The sequence below is a fragment of the Cupressus sempervirens genome, chromosome 2, assembly GCF_028749045.1.
Source record: "Cupressus sempervirens isolate cs-2001-9-10 chromosome 2, ASM2874904v1, whole genome shotgun sequence".
Taxonomy (NCBI): Eukaryota; Viridiplantae; Streptophyta; class Pinopsida; order Cupressales; family Cupressaceae; genus Cupressus; species Cupressus sempervirens.
The window spans coordinates 371,822,177-371,841,149 of NC_143119.1; positions in this window are offsets into that span (position 1 = coordinate 371,822,177).

Consider the following 18,973-nt stretch of genomic DNA (forward strand, 5'->3'; position numbering starts at 1 on the left):
CCCAAGTTATAGTCTTTTCCTTTCCTCTCCTTTGTCTATCAATTTGCAAATGCTCCTACCATAATGAGGCATGACCCTTTAACCTTGTAACATCAATTTTCACCATCTTATTATCAGGAGTGTTTTCATACTCAAAGAACTCCATATTGAAGATCCAATCCAACACAACATTGGTATCCAATTTTCCATCATAAGGAACAACTTCTACAATAGGCTTTGAATTTTCCCTAGACAACACTCTCAATAACCTTGCTTCATCTTGCTCTTCTTTAGATTTTGGATTAGGGTTTGGTGCTACTGGTTCGTCATCACTTACATCATCTAGATGTGCTCCTCTCCTCTAGGTTGTCTCCATAACATCTAATCTAGCTGCAATTTTTCTCAATGTATCTAATATTGTATTATTAGCATTTCCTCTACCTTGAACCATTTTTACAAATCAAGTTCTTGTAAGATCATAACCCTCTACAAGTTATAGGTCAAATTTGTAGATTTGTAACCCTACAACCCGATTCACTCAGGGTTCTACATGATCCAATAACCACAAGGAAAAAACTCAAGCTCTCATACCACCTAATGCAAGGAGGGATGAATAACTAAGGCCAAAGGTACATCCATCTATCCAAACCACCTTGCAAGAGTTAACACAACGGAAAAACAACACGCTAAACAACAACCAAAGGAGGAGGAAGAAAAAACACTTGTTGAGTCATCAAATAATTAGCGTACATGCCTAGTTATAAAGCCTTCTAGGTTACAGCCAGATACAAAATATATTCCAGATCAAAGATCCAACATCAAATTCATAGCTCCGAATGCATATGCAACTAACTTTCCAAAATTTCACATTTTTGATGTTGGAGCATCCTGGGTTTCCTTGTTATCCTGCTCATTTTTGTTCATTCTGCATGTTGATGCCAAGTTACTGTAGCTCTAATGGATGTCGAGTTACTGTAGCTCTAGTGGATGTAGAGTTACTGTAGCTCTAGTGGATGCCTAGTTACTATAGCAATCTATTGTTGATTGAGTGTTCCTTCATGTGTCGAGCTACCTAGTGTATGTCGAGTGACTCTTCATGTGTCGAGCACCTAGTGTATGCTGAGTGACCCTTCATGTGTTGAGTTTTCCTGTTTATGACAAGTATCAACATTTAGACATGATTTTTGTGAGCTGACTTGCAGAATTTATTTTAATCATGACATTTATGTTAAGATCTTTTCTTGGGATGTGTCTAGTCCATTGTTGGGTTGGCCTTCCTCTTATGTAATATTCTAGAGTAATCTGTAAGCCATTTTGGCAAGTATATATAGAGTGTTTAGGCTTAGAGTTAGGGAAATTTTTCTAAGGATTTTGGAGAACACAAAAGTTTTGAAAGTTTGTTGCATATGTATCTGGAGCTGTGAATTTGATGTTGGATCTTTGATCTAGAATATATTTTGTATCTGGTCGTAACCCAAAAGGCCTTATAGTTGGGCATGTATGTTGATTATTTGATGAATCAACAAGTGTTTTCTCTTCTTCCTTCTTTGGTTGTTGTTCAGTGTGTTGTGTTTCCACTATGTTAACTCTTTCAAGGTGGTTTGGATAGTTGGATGTTCCTTTGGCCTTAATTATTCATCCCTCCTTGCATCAATCATATCTTCTCTTAATTTTTGTAGCCATTCATCTCTCTAACATACTATATTCTTATCTTAGAAACTTCTAGAATAGTCTCAATTTTCACTTTATGTTGTCCCTTACTAAAAATCTCACAAACTATTCTTCATTTACTAAATAATTTCCTTCTTTTTCTAACCTTATCCATAATCAATTAATATTGTACTCAATTAACACTAGATATGCTCGGTTAACACTTGTCTTTCTTTGTCAATACTATTGTTACTTCTTTCATATTTCTTTCTCTTAATTTATTAACCACTATCTCTAGCTTGACATTACTTCTCTTTTCACTATTCAACTTTTTTCCTTCTCTTACTAACTAAACCAACTTACTTATACATCATCTTAACACTTCATGAAGTTACGCAAAATAATCAAACCAATATTATACTATTATAAACTAATTCATCAGTTTCCCATCACTTCTTCATTCTTATCTCCATACTTTGTCTTCAAACTTTTTATCCAACATCACATCCTGTAGATGATTTCAACTTACATGAATTAGAAATGTTAAATAGCTTGACATCAATGACAATATAACAACTATTCTAACTCTTTCACATATACTTTGCATCTTGGTTCTGGCCTTAAGTTTCATCAATTTTAGTTTTGTCCAATAATCTTACCTTTCTTTCATCAACATCAATTATGTCCAACAATATCCCCCATTGGCATTGATGGAGACACATTATGGAACATATCATCCAATACCAATCATCATATTCTCAACAATACATTAGTTCTATCCAACTTGGTCTTCCATCCTTAGCTCTATTCTTCAATTATGTTATATGTTCCATTCATATACACCCCCTTGGAATATATCTCATTCACTTTTTAGCAGTTTCATCAACAATCCTCTTCGAGTAACTCTTTCTTATTTGACAACAATTATCATCTTCAATAATCATCTTCCCATTAACACATTCTCTCCATACACTTAGTGACAATAATAACAATTGTCTTTCTCACAATAATTTTCTTTTTGTTCTACTCACATATTCTCCTCCTTTCATTTCCAACACACATATACTCCCTTTTTGACAACAATGCCAAAGGTAACTATAAGCTTCAACTAGAAACTCATAAACCTTGTAGTTATCCCTTGTACCTTGCATGTAGATATCACTTCTTCTTCATTACATCACCTTCACAACTTTAGGACATCCTAAAGAGTGAATAAAATAAATGTTATTTTACACCTCAAAAATGACAGAGAGGTTGAGAAGTAATTAATGTGGTCAAAATATTTCAAAAGTTAGAGAATGAGATGGATTCAAGAGGAAGATAAAGATGATTCTAAAACCCTAACTAATTTTTACATGTAGAGCTAAAAAAGATTAACATAAGCTTAAGCAAAACTATTGAGAAAAAAAGCAATGAAGAGTTAAAGAGTTTGATGCAAAATTGAAGTGCGATCACGAATCTAGTTACATAAGTTAGATAAATGAGGGGTGGGGTGGGGGTGAATCAATTATCCTTAGGCCCTTTCAAATAATTCACCACACTTATAACAATATATACTTATCAGATAACCAACTTGGTAATCAGAATATACTTAATCTATTAGTGTGAATACTGATGATATCACATTGGGGGAGTATCCTAAGCATTGGAGAGTATTGATATGTTGCATTCATGATAGTATTTGTCATTAATGTCAACATAGCAGTAATTCTGTAAAGACTAGAAGAATAATAGTCAGTAATCATATGATGCACATAAGCTAAGTAAGTATTAGATGATGCATAGTGGAGGAAATGTTCGTGAGGTTGTCCTAATGGTGTGGTTAAGAGGACTAAGTCTGATTCAATGGTGTCTAGAAGTTACACTTGATTTACTAGAAGAAACGCAAGAACAAAGCGTTGTAAAATAGAGTTTAGATCATCTATCACTATCATTCATCTAAGATGTAATGAAGATAATGTGCAGATATATGTGATAGAGGATAGTCGTGTGGTGATGTCAGCATGTGCGGAAGACATGGTTTCACACATATGAAGATTTGTATAGACTATAAGCCAACAATACTATTGTAATTGTGAATTAATTAATTATCTTGTTTTAATTAATTAGGAAAGCCTCAAGGCTGAATCAAAGAATTATTATGAAGATATAGTATAAAGGAAAGTTGTTTTCCTTGTTAGTATGAGACTTGGTGGAGAAGACCAAGTGGGATGCAAAGTATTAGTGCATAGAGCAAGGAGTAGAATGTTTTTTGAATGCATGGAAGCAATCCAAGGGATCATTGGATGCACAGTGTGAGATTTAGTTACAAGATCTGAAAGAGAAAAAGTTTGATTGATAGGAAAAAGAAAAAGGAAGAAGTACAATTCAGTTCTATTATTCTGCAAGGAATAATACATAGATCATTTGGACAATGGGTTCATTGATCTTAACTTTGAACTTGTTTGGGTAATGGGTCCAGCTATCTTCAACAACTCCTAACAGGGTTATCACAACTCCTAACAAGGATTCAAAGTCTCCTAACAAGGATTCATATGTACTAAATATTATAACAGACTCCTAATAGGGTCTATCCTCTAACAAGGAATATTTATATTAGTACATCATCTTGTGGGTACCATCCTCACTAGGTTTTCCCTCTAATTAAGGGTTTCCATGTTTAACATAACTAGTGTTAATTGTGTATGTGTATCTTGTTATAGTTTTAGTTTATATTACTCATATGGTTAAGTTTGTTTAAGGTTAATGACTCTACTAATAGTTGGATAGATGATTCACCCTCCCCTCTTAGTTATATCAGTGGACTATATATTCTAACAATTGGTATCAAAACCTCAAGTCCTTAAAAATAAGGTTTAATAGCATTGGGAGATCAATGGTGAATATGTTCAGGAAGGATAGTCTAAGATTTGATGGGGCCAACTATGATAGTTGGAAGGAAAAGATGAAGACTCATCTATTATGCATGGGTCTAGGATGTTGGCTTTTGAGAAAAGCTAAGAAGGCAATTATTGAAGGATCAAAGCTTAAGGAATGTTGTGAGGGAGAAAAAGATATGTTCATGTGTAACACGATAGCTAGAGAAGCCCTACTGTCAACTCTTCCAAAGAATGGATATAATCAAGTAAAGACATTTCAAACTTCTTATGAAATTTGAAAAGCATTAGAAGTTACTTTTGAAGGTGACGATCATGCAAAAAGAATGAGATTGCAAAATTGGATCCACACATTTCAAGATGCTAAGATGATGGAAGATGAATATATAAGAAGTTGTGCTGGTAGAATACCAAAAATTGTTGTAGGACTTTGGTTTCTTGGTGGATCTAAGAAAGATGAAGAAGTTATATGGAAGATCTTGAAAATTTTGACACCACCATTCAAGAAGATAGCTTAGATGATTCAACTAGTAATGCCTTACACCATAGATTTCATTAAAGAAAGACTGCTTGGAATATTAGAATTAGTAGAAGTAGAGATGAGATAGTTTGGAGAATTAGCCAGAGTTGAGACAACTTTTAGTGCTCTAAACATTCAACCTATTCTGTCAAGAAGTACAAGTGTAAGATGAGATTTTGCCAGTAGCAGCAAATTTGAAGAAGATTGAAGAAGGAATAGCCCTTCTAGTAAGAAGAGAGAAAGATGGTAAGCAAATATGGTCATTATGCATCTAAATGTCCTAAAAAGGAAAAAAAGTTTAGAGGAAAATTATAAGTCTAGAAGAGATAAAGATAGAAATTGTTTATATGAAAATGAGGATGAAGAATCTAATGAAATAAGTCAGAGTGAAGGTGATGATGAATTAGGATTCGTTCCTATCAAGGAAGATGATCTTGATAGAGAAATTAGAGAGGAACAAGCTCTAGTTACCCAAGTTGAGAATAAATAAGATTAGATAATTGATGGTAAAACTAACATTGATGATGTTTAATTTGTTGATGGTTCGAAATATAATTTATTAAGTGTTGGACAGTTAGTAGATAAGGGTTATGTGTTGCAGTTCACAGAGAAGACTTGCATTATCAAAGAAAATGATGGTAAGCTGATTGGTACTGGAACCATATCCAGAGGTAATGTATTTCAGTTGAATCCTACTAAAATAACATGTTTGGTTGCAAAGGTTGATAACAATTGGTTATGGCATAAGAGGTTTTGTCACATAAACTTTGATATCATTGTAAAGGTTAATAATACATTTGTATTAAGAGATTTTCCTAAGATTATTAAGCCTACTAATGTTGTTTGCAAGGAGTGTATTCTAGATAAGTAGAGGAAAGTGTCATTTCCTAGCAAGAAGTTCCCTACTATAGAGAAACTAGAGATTGTTCACACATATCTAAGTGGTCCTATAAGAACCAAAGGATTCTATGGTGAAAGGCACTTTATGATTTTTGTAAGAATTTGCCTTAGGGAAAAATTCACCCAAGAACTAAGAACTCAAACACAAGCACAACTATAGACCAGAAAGGTGTATGATCAAAATAACAATGTATTCAATTCAATATGCATGAAAGTACACTAGGAGTGCCTATATATAGGCCTCTGAGATGCATCTAGAATGCCTAAGAATCAACATCATGATAGGTAATACAACTAGGCACATGTCCACCTAATATGGGTTATCCTCCATTAAGCACTAAAGTAAGTGCGATAATGAGAGGATAAGCCTACAACGGTGTATCATAAAAATTTATGTTGTAGACAAAATGTGCTAAAAAGGGAGTGCGAATAACTATGTTGTCAGCATGACAACTTAGAGAATGATACAAACTCCAGTGTTATAGACACCATGTGCTGAATTAGAGTTGCATACTTCTATGTTGTCAACATGACAACTCAAAAACATACACAAACTCCTAAGTGTCTCACAAAATAAGATAATAAAAGAATGCATTAACCTAAGTAAACTTAAGTAAGTGTAAATAGTAAATACATATTTACACCATCACCCCCCCCCCTTAAGTGCAACTTAAGGGAATGCACTTAAGCTTATGAAAGCTAGGATGAAATGCATAATGGGTCTCGGCTACTAGGCCATGTTAGGTACCCATGTACATAATGAAATGCAATCTCTCATAAAGTGGAGAAAGAGGGAAAACCCCATGGGAAAAACCATCCCCCAAAAAGAGAGATGAAGGGGATGAATGGATGGATAGAGTAATCAAGACCCCTCCATTATGACATACATCCTGTATATTCAAAAGTGAAGAAAGAGAGAGACAAAACCTCATAAGAGGAAAAAGTCCCCCCATAAGAAAGAAGAGGAAGAGAGACAAGGTAGTCCCCCCCCCCCTCAAATGAAGAATGTCGACCAGTGATTTCTACTCCAAGAAAGAAGTTGGTCCAAGAGTCTTGAATGATGTTCCTCCCCTTTGGAAGAAACAATGGAAAAGGTACAATCCTTAAGATGGAAGGTGGCCCTAAAACCTGCTCAAGTGTCCCTGTGTCAATGTTGATGTTCACCCCTTCCAACAGTGCTAAAAATAACAAATGTAGATATGGCAAGAATTTCTGTTAAACCTATCCCATGGAACCATCTGTCTCCTCAACTAATAAAGAGACCTCCGACAACTTTTGTTCATAAGAATCCACAATCACGCCAACTTGTAAAGATTGATCATGTAGAGAATGGACATGAGGGTCAAAGTGAGCCCTTGCGACAACTATAGAAGGATCATCTTCATTAAAGAGAAGATGCAAATCATCAAGTTTGTCTTCCAAATCTATAGTGTGTGACTCCATGAACAAACTTGCAATGTCTTCCATGTACTCATCAACTAAAGCATGATTTGGAAGACAAGATGTACCCTATTGTATTGGACCTATCACTATGGCAATGTATGCATGTGGGCTATACTGATGATGTGATGTCTCACTACAATTGTCAATAGAACCCCACGTATCTAAATATGTTGAAGCACTATCACTAGTGTCACTATCAGTTTCCATAGTGTATGAAGTGCGGAGAGCATTAGAGGATAAGCTAGGTGAACTTTCCTCAAAATGAACATCCTTCTCCACAAAAATATGATGAGTCTCAGGATCCATAAGTCTGTATGCCTTTACACTATCTTCATAATTGATGAAAGTACAAGGCCTAGGTGTTGGTGCCTTACATCCCCTAGAAGATAGGTTTTCCCATGCTGGACAACCAAAGACTCTAAAGTGACTCACAACTAGTTTTCTACCACACCATGCCTCAAAAGTAGTCTTACCAACTAAGGCATTATGAGGAGACCTATTAAGTATGTGAGTAGCACTGCTAATGGGTTCAAATTCAAGTGTAGGATCAAGATACTTGGCTTTAATCATGCAACTTGCCATGGTCTTAAGAGTTATAATCCTCATAGCTGCAACATCTATCTTGTGTGGACTGAATGCTGGTGGATTTTGAAGATCAATTCCCTCAAGTTTCCAAAAGCCTTTAAGTCTTCTATCTACATATCTTCTTTCATTATCCATTCGTAGAACCTTGATGGCTTTCCTTGAATTATGTTCAACATGACTCTTAAAGGCTTGAAGCTTATCAACCACTTCATTCTTGTGACGAAGGAAGTAGACCCATGTGAGTCATGAAAAGTCATCAACAAAAGTAAGGATGTAGTGGCCTTGGCTGACTGATGTCACTGCAAAAGGTCCTGCTAAAACCATGTGAACCAATTGAAGAACAATTGGTGCTCTAGAAGACTACCCTTTATCATACTTCTCCTCGAGATTCATATCCATTGAACACAAGGAACACTCACCCTTAGAAAATTTGATGTTAGGTAGACCTTTGATCATGTGTTTTGAGCAAAGTTGTTGAAGATAACGGAAGGCAAGATGACCAAACCACTCATGCCATAAGTTGATGTGTGAATTAGATTGAGTTAACAAGGAATGTGAAGGAGACTTAGGCACAAAGTGGGAGAAGGAATAAAGCCTCTTGTCATGATTGACTTTCCCCACTGCAACCAATGAATGATCTCTAAGACTGTGCACCATCATTGAATCTGGAAGGAACTCAACTTTATGACCATCTCCAAAGTGAGTGATTTGGTAAACTGAGAGGAGATTGGAGCTAAGGTTTGGAACATAGAGATTAATGTCTTTGAATTCCCCATTTTCCATTTCCACAAGTCCTTTCCCTTCAATTTCCATTTTAGTATCATCTCCCATGAAGATGTGCGATACCTCTAACTGCTTCAATGATAAAAAGTCTCCCTTTGAAGAACCCATGTAGTAGGAGGCACTTGAGTCAAGAATCCATTTCGATGAAGAACTTGTATTTGACATAAGTGCTTGCCCTTTTCCCTTTGAAGAGGATGGAGTTGAATCCTTGGAAGTACCTAACATTTGAATTTTGTTCTTCTTGAGTAGGTTTTCAAACTCATCAGTTCTTTTAGTCTTGCAATGATGTTCATCATGATTCAGCTTCTTGCAATATGCACAAAAAAGTTTATCCTTCTTTTCATTACTTCCCTTCTTGCTGGAAGAAGAATTGTCTTGTTGTGAGGAGGATTGTTGTGTCTTAGATTGTGATTTCCACTTCCACTTCTTCTTCTTTTTTTTGTTAGAACTTTTCCCTCCTTGATTTGATTGGTGCTCATCACTAGCCACTAATGCTTTGGTCTTTGATGTCGTGAGAAGTCCCAAATCTATCAAGTGAGATTATTCAACAATCAACAGCTCTGCAAATGCATCAAATGTAGGCTTCTCGAAAGCACTTCCCATGGTCAACCTATGAGTATTATAACTCGAAACAAAGGAAGCATACTTGAAAGGTAGCCTCTTCAAGATGTGATGAATCAACTTGCCATCCTTAATGGGATTTCCACAATCTTTAAGTAGTGCCCTATACTTATTGGCTTTGTTGATATAATCTTGAATTGTGTCAAAGTTTCTTGGATCTAAGAGAAGTAGATTGTCCTCAATTTGAAAACCCTTTTCCTCATCCACCTTACCATACAATGATTCAAGTTTGTCCCATGCAAGTTTGGATTCTATGAAACTGGCAATGTGGAACAAGAGATCTCTATGTACACAACTCTTGATAATTCCTAAAGCCTAATTGTCTATAATTTTCCAATTAATGAGTTCTTTAGTGTCAGTGGGTTTTGGAATTGTACCATCAACATAAAGATTTAGACCTTTTGCCATTAATCTTCTCCATACAATATCTTTCCATGTAGAATAATTGCATGAAGTTAGAAGAGGACATTTAGGTGAACCCATGATGTAGAAAAGTAAAAGAGCACACAAGAGAGCCACAAGAACGCAGTACACACACCCCCCTTTTTACTCAATCAAAAGACCCCCCCAAAAAAAGATGTTTTTGCCACTTTATAAGTAGTGCATGTATAATGGGCCACTTGTCAAAATATATAAAGTTGACTTCTAATTTTGCTTTTTACAACTACTTTTTGAGGCCCAAATCTGTCACTAAGCACTGTAGCTTAGATGTACAACAATTCTAAAAAGTACTCAAAGTATTACAATGCAGAAAAAACCCTAATTCTAAAAGTGATATTTTTGTCCACACAACCCTAGAATCTGACTATAGATGTAGAAAGTAGACAAAAAATAATGCACTTTCAAAAAAAATAGAACCTAAAAAAGTGTCCAGATGAGCCCGTACAGAGTGTTTGAAGTTGCAAAATGCAAGATTGAATAGGTGCAATTGCCAAAAAATGCAATTTCTGAAAAATCCTTGCACCAAAACTAGAAAAGAACACCACCATTGAAAAGTTCAGGAAATGCTACTGAAAATATAAAAAGATCACACCTGATTTGGAGTCCTAAAGACCAAGTTATGGCCTCTCAAAGTCAGGCTACCAAACCAAAACTGCATCTGAAGAGGGGTGTAGAAGGAAAACTGCTAGCTTAAATTTGATGGTCAAATGGTCATCATAGTAGTTATAAAAAGCCTAGAAATGATGGTCAAATGACCATCAATTTTAACCTCATAAAATGCTGACGTTAGAAAAAAAAATCCCCCTAGTGATCTGGCAGGGTCGTACATTGACGTGGCAAAATGTACAGATGTACAAAAATGCTAACATGGCACTAGTACACTAAAGTGGCTCAGCTGAGGTGGATGTTGAGTCAGATTTGTTGACATGTACAATGACGGGTCTGTCCAGTCCATGTGGCAGACAAGAATTAGCCAATAGTTTGATGAGGTTTCATCCAACATGGTGATGATCTGGATCTTGGGTCTGGGTGTGTCAATCATTTTTGCATAGCAATTCTATAGGATGACATGCATTTCAGTGTTGGGAACTATCATAGATACCAGAAATGTGTGGGCTACCGACGACCTTCTTTTGTCCCACATGCATGGGAGGGTTGGTCATGGAGTGTTTAAAACACTATGCTTGCAATGTTAAATGCAAAGCAAGCCATGACCATGGAATATGTGATATGTTAGCCATGAGGGAGGGGCACTCACTAGATTTGTGGATTGGTCGTCTAGTAATAGTGACCGTTGTAACCTGCCAGAAAAATTGGAATATTCACCGAAGTGTTGAAATAAGAGGAATACTCTACATGTAGGGCCAGGGTGTCACTGCCTGGTTTTGCAAAAAAAAAATCTCTACTAGCCCTACTAGGCAAAAAATAAATTGAAAATACCCACAAATCAAAAAATAATACAGAGAATTAAAAAATTACAAATCTAAATTGAATGAAATTATAGATCTAAAATATCATACCCAAGTTGCAAATTGGGGCCTCTAAGTGTCTATTTGTAAAAAAATTGTGCCTCGCGATTGACTTTGGCCTAGGGTAGCCAAATTTATAGCCGATTTGCACCGAATCGACATTCTGAATGTAATGGCAAGGTCTATTCTAGCTCTAGATGCTCCTAATTTTTGTAGTACTCTAGATCTGGGTTGAGGTGCTGAAGCAAAAATGGTCTCAAATGGCTATGTGGAGAGAAAATCTCCAAGCTCTGATACCATGTAAGAATTTTTCTTAGGGAAAAATTCACCCAAGAACTAAGAACTCAAACACAAGCACAATTGTAGACCAGAAAGGAGTATGATCAAAATAATAATGTATTCAATTTAATATGCATGAAAGTGCACTAGGAGCACCTATATATAAAGACCTCTGAGATGCATCTAGAATGCTTAAGAATCAGCATCATATAAGTCATACAACTAGGCACTTGTCCACCTGATATGGGTTATCCTCCATTAAGCACAGAAGTAAGTGCGATGATGAGAGGATAAGCCTACAATGGTGTATCATGCAAATTTATGTTGTAGACAACATGTGCTAAAAAGGGAGTGTGAATAATTGTGTTGTCAACATGACAACTCAATGAATGATGCAAAATCCAGTGCTATAGACACCATGTGTTGAATTAGACTTGTGTACTTCTATGTTGTCAACATGACAACTCAAAAAGGTACATAAACTCCTAAGTATCTCACAAAATAAAATAATAAAATAATGCATTAACCTAAGTAAGCATAAATAGTAAATACGTATTTACACCAACAATTTTTGTTGATGATTTCATGAGGATGATGTGGGTAGAATTTCTTAAAGAGAAGTCTGAAGCTTTTGAGAAATTTAAGATATTCAAGAATAAAGTTGAAAATGAATCTGGTGTCAAGATTAAATGTTCTATGAAGAGAATGGAGTCTAAAGACAATTATCTTCACCTAGAACACCTGAACAAAATGGGATTGCTAAAAGAAGGAACAAGCCAGCAGTAGAAGCAACAAGAGTGATGTTATTTGAGAATGATGTCTCAAAGATATTTTGGAGAGAAAAAGTTAACAATAGAGTACAAATCAGAAAAGGGATGACCAAGACACCCTATGTGTTATGGTTTGGTCATTCACCAACAATCAAATATTTTAGAATATTTGGAAGTAAGTGTTACATAAAGACAGATTATGATATTGGTAAGTTTGATCCTAGAAGCAATGAATGTGTGTTTATTGGTTAGTCATTGAAAAGTAAAGCATATAGATGTTTCAACTACATAACTAAGACAATAGTTGAATGCACAAATATAAGGATTGATGAAAAGTTTGGTACTAAAGAGAAGATGGTAGAATATAATTTTGATGAAGAAGAAGATAGTCTTGGAATTGTTAGATAGAATGTTGAAGTTCTTTTTGAGACTAACAATAATGTGCACAATGATGTATTTGTTGAGCATAGAGAAGAATAGAGATATGAACATAGAGACAAGATAAGAGTGAGATGTCAACTCCTACCTCCAGAAAAAATATGACAAAGCATCACCCTCCAAACCAGATAATTGGAAGTAGAGATAAAGGTGTAATGACAGGGAACAAAGTGAATGAGGAATTGTGTCTAATTTCTCAAGTGGAATATAAGAGCATAGAAGAAGCATGTAAGGATGGTCACTGGATGCAAGCAATGAAAGAAGAATTAGATTAGATTGTGAATAATGAAACATGGGAATTAGTTCCTAGACCTAAAGATAAGAATGTGATAGGAACCAAGAGGGTATTCAGAAATAAGATGAATGAGCAAGGAGAAGTTGTAAGAAATAAAGTCAAACTTGTTTGTAAAGGTTATTCATAGCAAGAAGGCATAGATTATGAAGAAACATATGCACCTATGGCAAGAATGGAAACATTAAAAATGTTCTTGGGTTATGCAGCAAGCAAGAATTTCAAAGTCTATTAGGATGTCAAGTTAGCTTTTCTGAATGGAGAACTTGAAGAAGAAGTTTACATTGAGCAATCTGATGAATTCCCTCTAATAGAAGAAAGAGAGTTTGTATGCAAACTAAAGAAAGCTTTGTATGGTTTGAAGCAAGCACCTAGAACTTGGTATGCAATATTAGACATGTATTTGTCTAAGATTAGATTTACTAAAGGTACAACAGATGGTAATCTATATTTAAGGAAAATTGATGATGGATTATTTATCATTTTAATATTTATGGATGACATAATATTTAGAAGAAATGGTAAAGAAAGTGATAAGTTTGTTGAAGAGATGAAAAAAGAAATTGAAATGAGTGTCATAGGAGAAATGAAGTTCTTCCTAGGATTGCAGATTGCATAGAGAAAAGATGGGATATTTATTTCACATGGCAAGTATCTAAATGACTTGTTGAAAAGATTTAGTTTAGAAAGTTACAAACCTATTGGTACACCCATGATAACTAGTCACAAGTTATCTACTAAAGATGAGACACCTCTAGTTGAATAGAAGAAGTATAGATCTATTATTGGAGGATTGCAATATTTGACTCACATTAGACCAGATATAGAAAGTGTATTTGGAATTGTGGCAAGATTCCAAGATAATCCAAAAATGTACCATTATGTAGCAAAAAAGAGGATTTTCATATATTTGAAGGGAACATTTGATTACAGAATTTGGTATGATAGATCAATTGATTTTACCTTTTGTGCATATACTGATGTAGATTGGGCAGGCAATATGGATGACAGAAAGAGCATCAGTGGTGGAGCATTCTTTCTTGAAGGAAGATTAGTTTCTTGGTTGAGCAAGAAATAGGATTGAACCTCTCAGAATACAACTGAGGAAGAGTATATTGTAGAAACAAATAATTGTAATCAAGTTATGTAGATGAAGAAAATGATGAAGGGTATTGGAATTGAGTTTACAAAACTTGGTATCATTTACTGTGATAACACAAGTACAGTGAGCATGTCTAAGAATCTAGTATTGCATTATAAGACAAAAAAAAAATCCATAAAGTATCATGTTTTGAGAGAGAAGGTAGTAGAGAAGTAGATATGAAGCCTTTTCCTAAAGATACTTTTGAGTACCTAAGACGTATGCTAGGGGTTATGCCCCTACCTACTTCAAAGTAGATGATGCAAGGAGTGCATCAATCCAGTGGTACAAAGCACTATGGCTAGACTAGACTAAATGTTGATGCTTCCTATATGGGGGAGTATTTTTTATGTACTAAGTCATTGAGGACTCTTGGTATTTGGTATGTTGTATTAAATAGTGTCTTTGGACACTTGAGTTGATAGAAGAGTTGGAAGAAGTATACTATAGCAATTGGTATTGTGTACTTGTATTTGACACCTTTGACATTGATGTCAATGGGGGAGAAGATAAGCATGAAAAACATCTCCTAATCAATGGGGAAGAGAATATGTAAAGAGAATCACCTATTGAGTTTTCAATGGGGGAGTGTTATCTCTTTAGGGAGATTTAGACATATTCATGTAAGTGCGCAGGAGAATATGTGAGTGTGTAGAAGAATATGTTATTGCTCAGAAGAAAGTGTTTGTGCATAGAATACTTTGAATTTAGAAAGTAGTATAAGATGTTCACCATGAACATGCCAGCAGCCAAAAGATTTCAGATTGACAAAGAGAATTTGAAAAGAAGATAGCAGCAACAACAAAGTACAGTTTGGTTTTCTTGGAACTTAGATGTTTTTCATCTATGTTGCAATCAATGCCAAAGAGGGAGATTGTTAGCATGAATGTTGATGATACTAAATTGGGGGAGTATCCTAATCATTGGAGAGTATTGATATGTTACATTTATGATTGTATTTGTCATTAATGTCAACATAGTAGTAATTCTGTAAAGATTAGAAGAATAGTAGTTATTAATCTTACGATGCTTAAAAGATGAGGAAGTATTAGATTATGCACAATGGAGTACAAGTTAATGAAGTTGTCTTGATGAAGTGGTCATGAGGATTAAGTCTGATTCGATGGTGTACAGAAGTTACACTTGATTTACTAGAAGTAGTGCAGAAACAAAGCTTTGGAAAATAGAGTTCATATGATCTATTATTGTCTTTCATCTGAGATGTAATGGATATGATGCATAAACACATGTGATAGAGGATAGTCATTTGGTGACATCAACGTGTGCACAAGACATGGTTTCACACGTATGAAGATTTGTATAGACTGCGAGCTGATAGTGCTATTGTAATTATGAATTAATTAATTATCTCATTTGAATTAATTGGGAAAGCCTCAAGGCCAAATAAAGGAATTATTATGAAGATACAATATAAAGGAAAGGTTTTTTCCTTATTACTATGAGACTTGATGGAGAAGACCTAGTGGGATGAAATTATTAGTGCAAAGAGAAAGAAGAAACATAATGCTTGTTGAATGTGTGTAAGCAATCCAAAGGATCATTAGATGCACAATATGAGATTTGGTTACAAGATCTAAAGGAGCAAAAGTATGGTTTATAGGATAGAGATAGAGGAAGAAATATAGTACAGTTCTATTATTTTGCAAGAAATAATACAGAGATCATTTGGACAGTGGGTTCATTGATCTTAAACTTAAAGCTATTTGTGCAGTGGGTCTAGTTGTCTTCTGCAACTCCTAATAGGGTTGAAATCTCCTAATAGGGATTCAAAGTCTCCTAACAAGGACTTGTATGTACTAAATTTTGTAACAGAGTCCTAACAGGGTCTATCCTCTAACAAGGAATATTTATATTAGTACATCATCTTGTGGGTACCATCCCCACCAGGGTTTTCCCTCCAATCAAGGGTTTCCCTAGTTAACATATCTGGTGTTACTTGTGTATGAGTATCTTGTTATGGTTTTAGTTTTATATTACTCATGTGGTTAAGTTTTTTTAAGGTTAATGACTCTGATAATAGTTGGATAATTGATTCACTCCCCCTCTTAGTTATATCAGTGGACTATATATTCTAACATTATATTTTGTATGCATCAAATATATTACACTTGTGGTACCGAATATTAACAACATTAACCAACTTGTAGAAATAATAACAATCTCAACATGTAAGAGAAAATAACATGCAAAACATCCATAACTACTTTAACACCATGATTTTTAATGCGGAAACCCGATTAGGGTAACAATCACCTCGTACTAGTTCCAAAATATTTTCACTCTTTTAAAGTGATCTTAGTTAAGAGCTAACCCTATTAAAGGTTACAAACACACTTCTAAGTGTGACCCTTTTATGAGTTTTTTGCCAAAGATCATCTATTCCTTATCACCCTTCAATCAATGGCCTATCTAAAGGACTTATAAATATTCAATGGAATGCCACCATACAAATAGATTTACTAATTAAGATTGTTAATTCCACTTGGTTAGGAGATTTTCTATTACAATGGTTAGAGAGTAATAATCAAATGATTTTTTAACATTAGCAACTTACTTTGCTTGATCAGAGCTCCATTCTTCTCACCAACTAACCACCACATGAATACTTCACTTCACTTTAAATTCACACTTAGATCTTCTTGGTAGGATATATTTTAGCTCCTTTACATCCACCTTACTATCAACTTGACCATCAATATTTCCTTGTATCTTCCTTGATTTGATATTTTATTTTATTTTGCTTTATCTCATGAGTTAGGGTTTCTATTAATTATTCTCCTCCATATGATCTCAAGTTTATTGTATCTACACTAGATTACAGATCTTTCCAACTGTATTTTATCCTTGGAACTTGTACCCTTTCTTGGATCTCAAATATTTACCCTCATGTCTTCTCTTAATTTCATGAGCCATTAATCTCTCTAACAAATTGTATCCTTATCTTAGAAACTTCTAGAATAGTCTAGATCTTTACTTTATGTTGTCCCTTATTGAATTTTTCACAAATAGTTCTTCATTTACTGAACAATGTTCTTCTTTTTTTTGACCTTATCCATACTCAATTAATACTAGAGATGCTCCATCAACACTTTCCTTTCTTGGTCAATACTATCCTTACTTATATCATATTCCTTCCTCTTTATTTATTGACCACTATCTCTAGCTCAACATAACTTCTCTTTTCACTCTCCAACTTCATTCCTTCTTTTATTGGCCAAACTAACTTACTTATACATCATCTTAACACTTCATGAAATCATGTACAATAATCAAACCAATAATATACTATTATAGATTGATTCATCAGTTTCCCATCACTTCTTCATTCTTATCTCCATACTTTGTCTTCAGCCTTTTTATCCAACATCACATCCTTCATATGATTTCAACTTATAATATGAATTAGTAATGTCAAATAACTTGACATCAATAAAAATATAACAATTGATCTAACTCTTTCACATATACATTGCATCTTGGTTCTAGCTTTAGGCTTCATCAGTTTTACTTTTGTCTAATAATCTTACCTTTAATCAACATCAATTGTGTCCAACAATCTCCCCCTTTGGCATTGATCAAAACACATTATGAAACATACCATCAAATACCAATTTGTTAGAATATATAGTCCACCAACATAACTGGGGTGGGGGTGAATTAGTTATCCAACTAATATCACAATTATAAACCTTAATAAACTTTAACCATATGAGCAATATAATCAAATACCATAAAAAGATACTCAGGCAAAATTAGCACCATACATTTTAACTAGGGAAACCCTTGATCAGAGGAAAAACCCTAGTGGGGATGGTACCCACAAGATGATGTACTAATATAAATATTCCTTGTTAGAGGATGGACCTTGATAGGAGTTTATAACAACATTCTGTACATATCAATACATGTTAGGAGAATTTGAATCCCTATTAGAAGATTCTAACCTTATTAGGAGTTGTGGAAGATAGTTGGACCCACTTCCCAAATAGCTTCTGGTGCAAGACCAATGAATCCATTATACAAAAGATCTACATATTGGTGCAAGACCAATGAATCCATTATACAAAAGATCTTCATATTGGTGCAAGACCAATGAATCCATTATACAAAAGATCTATGTATTGTTCCTTGCAGAATAATAGAAATGAATTTTACTTCCATCCTCTTCCTCTATCCTGTCAACCTGACCTCTGCTCCTTCAGATCTTATTACCAAATCTCAAATCTCACATCCAATAGTCCCTTGGATTGCTTACTCACATTCACCAAACACTCTAGTCCTTTTTGCACTTCATACTTGTTCAACACATTCGATACATATTACAAACTAGGAAAACATCTATCCTTTATACCGTATCTTCAAGATAATTCCTTGAGTCAACCTTGAGCCTTTCCTAATTAATTATAATAAGATAATTAATTAAATAGTATTGTTGGCTCATAGTCTATACAACTTCTCACACATGCGACACTATGGTTTGCACATCCACTAACATCATCATCAGACTATCATAAGTCACTAGCTGATTGCACATCAACATTTTATATCTCTACTAGAAGATATAATGCAAACATCAGTAACCACTTCTCAAGTGCTCTGTCTTTGTATTGTTCTCTATAAATTAGGTAGAACTTTTGTACATCTTCAACTTTTGTACCACATCATCCAAACATAGTGAAGAAAATATCCATGAACATGCATCACCAGACAATCAAACTATTATTCATACAACTAATATCTCTACCTACTACTCTATCAGTCTTCA